Source organism: Myotis davidii, unplaced genomic scaffold (assembly GCF_000327345.1).
Source record: "Myotis davidii unplaced genomic scaffold, ASM32734v1 scaffold370, whole genome shotgun sequence".
Lineage (NCBI taxonomy): Eukaryota > Metazoa > Chordata > Mammalia > Chiroptera > Vespertilionidae > Myotis > Myotis davidii.
This window is the reverse complement of record NW_006288615.1, coordinates 3,498,016-3,505,958: the sequence shown is the minus strand read 5'-3', so window position 1 is coordinate 3,505,958 and position 7,943 is coordinate 3,498,016.

The following is a 7,943-nucleotide window of genomic DNA, read 5'->3' as shown; positions in this document are numbered from 1 at the left end:
TGGTATAAACTCACAGCTGTGTGACTGTGAATAAATTACTTAACCTCTCCGAACTCCCGTTTCCTTACATATACAACAGAGGTGATACTCCCCATAGGATGACAAGGATGTGATGATCACTGGTGGCATGTAGTGCACCTCGGTGGTGTTGCTATAGACACAGCACAGGCCTGGCTGAGACTGGGGATGCTGGATTGGGCATGCTCTGTGCCCTCCAGCTTTCACCTTCGCACTGACTAAGCCAGTGTTTTGGGGGGAGCGTCTTGCAGCCCTCACCCACATTTCTGCTATGCAGACTAGCAGCTCAGCCCTTCAGGATTTCAAAAGCCTGGAGACACCAGGGAATCATCGTGCTGTCACATCAATGAATTCTACGAATATTGATTTTTAGAAAACCTGTCTCCTTTGCCCGCTCCAAATTGGCCAAGTGGCCCAGGGCTTCCTCCCTCTCTCCATCTTCACCCCTCCCTCTCAGAGACACCCCCCACACACAAAGATTCCTCTGGTATTCTCATGCAGATCACTCCCTCCCTTCAGCCAGCCCTCAAACTTGGGTCTAGGTCTCTGCATTTCTAAGGATTTGGCTGGTGCTTGAATTAGGGTTTAGAGACCAAGGCCCAGTGGGTCTTGAGATGAGCAGGGATAGTTTGGTTCTTCCAGAATCACTGGTATAACAAACCCATTTACATTTTCAATTTAAGAGTGGCCCATGCCAAGAAAAAATATTCAAAGATTTAATGTGTTAACTGGAAGAAGAGATATTCAACAAATGCAAAAAAAAAAAAAGTATCTAGAATTTTATGGGGAGCTCCTACAAAGTAATAATAAAAAGAAAAACAAGTAGATTAAAAACCAGGCACCAGGGCCCTAGCTGGGTTGGCTAAGTGGCTAGCGTCAGCCTGTGGACTTAAAGGTCCCGGGTTCAATTCTGGTCAAGGGCACATGCCCAGGTTGCAGGCTCAATCCCCAGTAGGAGGCAAGCAGGAGGCAGCCGATCAATGATGCTCTCTCATCATTGATGTTTCTCTCTCTCCCTCTGCCTCCCTCTCTGAAATCAATAAAAATATATTAAAACAACAACAAAACAGGCAACAGGTATGAGCATCATTTTGAACTTACCTAAGCCAGTCAGTCCAGCACAGCTCTCAGAGTCTCTGAGGTTTGGGAAGACAAACAGAATTGTTCTGCCCACAGGAGGGAGATTTGGGTGCAGGTGTAGCTCAGCCTGGCGGGTGAGTAGCTGGGAACATCACTGGCCCCTCGGTCACCCTGAGCCTCTGCCACTATCCAAGCCGACTGCACCTGGTGCCCTCTTCTGGGGCTGGGCTTTGTTCATGATTTTCTCATTCTCAAGGTGACCAGTGCCCTCTAGCAATGGAAGGTCTTATCATGAAGGTGTTGTGTGTGATTTGGGGGGTGGATAGCCGCCCCCCCCCCCAAGATGTTGCTGAGGATGGGGATGTAGAGCTGGAAAACTCATCGTAGGGCTTTGGACTGAATCACAAGGGCTGCCTTCATCTCAGAATGGATCCCCTGCCCAGGATGCTTATGGGGTCCAGAGGCCCCCAAAGACACAATGGGTGACGGGAGGGGCGATCTGGGCGGCAGGTGGTCACCTAGTTCCCTCTGACAGCTGGGACCTGGAGCCTCTGCCTTCTGGGTCTGACAGGCTTGTTGGCTGGGCCCTGCAAGCTGCAGGTAGACTCACCTGGACATGAAATAACAAAAGGAGATGGACTTCAGGGGCACCTGACCTTCCTCCTGCCTGGACCCTGATGGCCTCTTCGCCCACAGACTCATCCAGAATGTTTTTCAGGGTAAAAAACAAAACACATAGGAGTACAAAGGACACCAATTACAGTGAAATACAAGGATCAAACTTGTTTAGCAATGTATGCTACTAATATATGGGCTTCTTGGTTAAAGTCCTAATAGAATATGGATGTCAGTCGTTTGAAAATAGAATAATGGAAGCAGCATTTCAAGATGCCTGCCACAACTGAGCGCTACAAAGTCCCGTGAGGTTGCCGGCCACATGCTGGAAAAAAATGCTAGATTTCAGTGGGGTTAGTAAAGATAAAAATGGAATTCTTTCTCTGTTCTAGTTTATAGACCCATTTGAGCCTGTCCACAGTCACTTTGGGGGTCCGTGGACCCAGGTCGAGGCCCTGGCACAAAGGAACAGGAAATTGCAGCCCTCACTCGGGGAGCCATACAGCATGAGGGTTTCACTGTGAGTCTGCCCAGCACCCGGCTCATTCCGCAGGAAAAGGGGCATGTGGGCACACCACAGGCCTCAGGGTCCACAGGTCAAGACAGGCCAGCTGGTTAAGAAGTCCCCTTCCCCCACATCCCTGGCCTTCCCACAAACGGCACCCGCTGTGAGGGGAGTCCAGGACAGACCGAGCTCCCCAGGAGTTGGGGAAAGCACCCTCCTCCCTGACCTCTTAGTCTAGTCCAGTGATGGCGAACCTATGACACACGTGTCAGAGGTGACACGCAAACTCATTTTTTTGGGTTGATTTTTCTTTGTTAAATGGCATTTAAATATATAAAATAAATATCAAAAACATAAATCTTTGTTTTGCTATGGTTGCAAATATCAAAAAATTTCTATATGTGACATGGCACCAGAGTTAAGTTAGGGTTTTTCAAAATGCAGACACGCCGAGCTCAAAAGGTTCGCCATCACTGGCTCTAGTCACTGTGATCCCTGGTCACCAGGTCAGTGCCTGGCACACTTAGGCATTAGAAATGATGATGAAGGAAGGAAGGAATTAATGAATAATTGAAGAGAAGTTTTCTATTTCACCTAACCTTGCCTTCCCTGGTCAGAATGTTTACATTTAACATGCTTATGCGCATTTTCATTTAAGAAAATGAAATTTCATTTATGCTTCTCATGTTTAAACAAAAATCTCTGTTCTGTAATAGAAGAGTTGAACTTATTCAAATGAATTATGATAACAAATGTTTGAAATCACTTCATCATTGACTTTAGGCATTTTCTTTCTTTTTAAAAATTTAATGTTTTTTATTGATTTTTCGAGAAAGAGGAAGGGAGAGGGATAGTGAGACAGAAACATCGATGACAGAGAAACATCGATCAGCTGCCTCCTGCACACCCTCCACTGGAGATTGAACCCGAAACCTGGGCATGTGCCCTGACAGGGAATTGAACCGGAGACCTCTTGGTTCATGGGGCGACGCTAAAGCACTGAGCAACACCAGCCGGGCTTGGTGTTTTCTTTTGGATGCTACCTTGCAATTCCCTGGCTTTTCCTTTCCTGTCTATTCGTATACAAGTGAAGTGTGTTTTTTTCTCTTTCCCCCAAGTAACTGCAATGTTACTGTTTTGGTGGTTACTTCCCATTAAAAAAGAAAATATATATCTAAACTTATATATATTTTAAATTTTAGAGAGAAACGTTGATTTGTTATTCTACTTATTTATGCATTCATTGGTTGATTCTTTTTTAAATGAGGTTTATTCTTTTCTAATAAAAATTTTTTAAAATATTTTTATTGATTTCAGAGAGAAAGGGAGAGGGAGAGGGAGAGGGAGAGAGAGATGGAAACATCAATGATAAGAGAATCATTGAATGGCTGCATCCCACATGCCCCATACTGGGGATCAAGCCCAGAATGGAACCCGGGACCCTTCAGTCCGCAGGCTGATGCTCTATCCACTGAGCCAAACCAGCTAGGGCCATTGGTTGATTCTTGTATGAGCCCTGATTGGGGATTAAACGGACAAGGGTGATGCTCTAACCAACTGAGCTACCGGGCCAGGGCTGAACCTACATTTTCTTAATTAACAGTTTCTGTGACTACCTCCTGGAAAAGTGAGAGATCAGGCACTCTGTTCTCTTCCAGTTTGCTCCCAGAAATTCAACAGCATTTTCTGGGCATCTATGTGCAAGCATTTGGGCTGCTAACTGCTAACGGTGAAAATAATAAAAGCTCTAGTTAAGCAGCACTTATTATGCGCTGCACACAGTACTAGGAGCTTTCCAGATATGGCCTCACTTAATTTTCCATAAATCCTGCAAGCTAGGTTTGTCTCCCTTAACCTTTCCAGCAACCGGGGAGGTAACCTCACCCAGGCCTAATGAGCATCTTTGGAGGCGGAGCCTGGGAATCTATTTTAGAAACAAGATGTCCAGGCTGGGGTACACCACTGAAGCGGATCCTGTGCACCCTACCTTTAAAGACGAGGGTCAATGTGGATGCAGAACTTGCTCGTGGCCTCTCCAGCCCTGACCGGTCTCCCCATGGGCGAGTGTACAGCCGCAGAGAGAAGGCAGGTGAGTAGGGAGAGAAGGAAGAGTGTGGACAGTATCTCACCGACGTTCCGGGTGAATCTGGCGGTGGATTCCTCAAACACCTCCCCACTCCCTCGATTGCTGGAGGTTGTGGGATCTTACAAGTTTTTAGTTACCGATTCTCCCTTCTACAATGATAAACCCGAGTACAGGTAAATTGAAGAGGTTTTTAAACCTCCCGCCTGGTAGGGAATTTAAAACTGGAAGTGCCACCTAGTGGCGGCCGTGAGAAGTTACCGCGTCCCCACACTGAACTAGAACCAAGCTGGATGGTTAAGAAATTGAAGTTGAAATATTTGCCTAGGGAGCAGAACTTAAATGATATGATGATGATGATGATAACAACAACAACAATAATAATGTGATATATGTGTTAATTAATTAGATTGGGGGACTCCTTTCACAATATTGAATCACCACAAGGTATACTTGAAATATTTTATAATTTTAAATGTCAATTATACCTCAATAATGCTTACATTTAAAAAGAAAGAAAAAAATGGACTCATTAACGTCAAAAATCATAGACTTTCAAGGTTGAAAGGGGTTTTAAAGAGCACCTACTGCAACCGTCCCACTTTATGTCTAGGGATGGTCTCTCTTGCCTATGAGGACAGTGCTCTCAATGTCATTTATTAATTCGTTTATATCAGTATAAACTCCTGGATTCTTATTTTATTTAATGGACTACATTCTGTTACTATTATTCTCTTGATGCTCAAATTGTCCCAGATTTGGCTGCTGGTAGCCCCTTTAAACTAGCTTTTCTTTTACTAAGCGCCCTGACATTTTGGGGGCACTTCCTGATTCTCTAGCACTAAGAATATTCGAGGTTCATCCATATTCCCTTTTCTCCATCTGTCCAAGGAGCCTCGTTCCCTTTAGTGGAGGTGGTGTTCTGTAACCAACACCTAGATGGTGGGTGTGGTCATTGTCACAGGTGTGGTGTGTTCCCAGGCCTTTACCGTGGACATAGCTAGGAAATATGTGTATATACAAACACAGAAATACACAGACACACACTCAGATTTACATCTATATTTATTTCTATATCAATATATGCAAATCGTGATTTCAGACCAATACTTCCCATTCCAACCCAACACCACAGGGTCATTCTCACTCTCCCCTTTCCAGGTTGTACCTCCTTTCCAACAGTGAGAAACCGGATTCCCATTGCCCTCAACATGTTTGCTTATGTTCTCGTTGTTCCCTCTACAACCACTTTCCCAACCCCTTCACCCATGAGCCCCTGATACTCAGGGCACCTTACCCCATTCAAAACCCCTAACCCCAGGCCAATGACCTCATGTGCACCTGCCTGTGGCTTTTTGACCATAGAAGGAAGAATGGCAATAATTAATTTTTAATAAAAAAAGGAGAAGATGAGGTTACTTTATTCTTAATAGTTAATTAAATTAGTCATCCTAGCCCCTTTATTGAGTAATACTTCTTCAGTGATTTGAAACGCCACCATGTCTTATACTAAAGTGTGAGATATACTGGTACATTAAGGTCTGTTTCAGAGGTTTGCTAATTCAAGAATCATTTAAAAGTGAAAGACATTATTGTTCAGTTAGTCAATGAATTTCTTCTCTGTTAAAAAGTAATGGGAAATGAGTGGGAGGCCCAGGGCAAGCTGAAGACCATGAGCTCCTTTTCAGACCTATTGAATTTGGGGTGACAGTGGAATCTTGCAAGAGGTTGAGAAGACCAGAACCTGTACCCCCAGGTAATACCCATGTAGCCCAAGCCCCGCCTGTCCCCTCAAATCAGCCCAGAGTCTGGGGCGGCTGGGTAAAGGGTCCTTCGGGACTCTGGCCTTCAACTTTCTCTCCTCCTTAGCCTAGAGTGGGCCGAGATGTAGCAAAGCAGAGCTACCACCAGATGGCAGCTCACCAGCCGGTGCTACTACCCGATTACATTGGGCCTGGAGACTTGTCCTAGACTCCCGGGAAGATGGTCCCCTTTGGCATTAACATTTATTAGTTATTATGATTGTTCATTGATCCCCACCATGTGTCAGACCCTGCTGGTCTCTTCCAGACTTCAGTTCATTTGAGGCTACCGGAACCTCATGGGGTAGGAAGTCATTACCTTCCCAGATGAGGACCTGAGGCTCAGAGCTGTCTAGTGACTTGCCTGAGGTCACACAGCTAGCAGGCCATAAAGCTGGTCTAATCCCAAAGCCTGTGACCTCTCCACCCACCCTGCACTGCTTGCTCCTAGGAATTAAACTTCCACATTGAAGGTGTTTTTCTAGATACTGGGGAGTCATGGACAGAAAAGCCACATCCCTATGGTGAGGGAGGGCAGGGGACTTTGGAGTTTTAATGACTGGGTTCCTAATTCTTTAACGCCCTGCCAAGATTGGGGGACTGCAACTTAAGTGTTTACGGGCCTGACTCCATCACCAGCTGAGGATGAAAATGGAGCAGGAGACAAAGGGGGAAAGTGAGATCTTGGGAAGTTGGCACAGACCCTGGAGGGAGGGGTCTGCTGAGGATGGGGTGCAGAACTGGTAAATGATACCACTTCCTAGACCAGCTGTGGGCAAACTACGGCCCGTGGGCCGGATCTGGACCGTTTGAAATGAATAAAACTAAAAAAAAAAAAAAAAGAGACTGTACCCTTTTATGTAATGATGTTTACTTTGAATTTATATTAGTTCACACAAACACTCCATCCATGCTTTTGTTCCAGCCCTCCAGTCCAGTTTAAGAACCCATTGTGGCCCTCGAGTCAAAAAGTTTGCCCACCCCTGTCCTAGACACTGCAATTACCAGATGCCCAATCTGATAAATTGCTTCCTTTCCCGGATCCTCAGCTTCCTTATCTATAAAATGGGATGACAATTATGTGACTATCGCAGTTTGGAAGGGCAGAAGATTATGTATTAAAAGTACAACTACTGGCGTCAGTGCTGGGAAGAGAGCGTCATGGGCATGAAGGGAAAGGGTAGCTATGAGAAGCATGTCCAAGAAAACCAACTCATCCTAAAGAGGTGCTGAGGTTTCTTCCACTTAGTAATGTGCATTCAAGTGTTCTTCATGTCTTTTTATGGCTTGATAGCTCATTTCTTTTTATTGTTGAACTAGAAGCCAGGTACACGACATTCGTGCAACATTTGTGCACTGGGAGTGGAAAGTGAGGAGGTGTCCCTCAGCCCAGGCTGTGCCCTTTCGCAGTCCAGGAGCCCTAGGGGAATGTCTGATGGCTTAGCGCTGCTGTGGAGGCGGGCCACTGTGTTCGCCAGCCTTCAGCCCAACTTGTGGCTAAGCAGTCCTCCCCGTGGAAGTGCACTGACCACCAGGGGCAGCTCCTGCGTTGAGTGTCTGGCCCCTGGTGGTCAGTGCACATCATAGCAACTGGTCATTCTGCCGTTTGGTCTTGCTTGGCTTTTATAGAGAGAGATTTTTAATTGATATACCAACTAACAATTTGCTTATAATAGCAAAAATATATCTAAATATGTATGCTTATATAAATCTTATGTGTATTATATGTAAGTTTATATATAAACTACTGGCCCAGTGCACGAAATTCATGCATGGAAGGGGGGTGGAGGGTTCCCTCAGCCCAGCCTATAGCCTCTCCAATCGGGGACCCCTGTGGCTT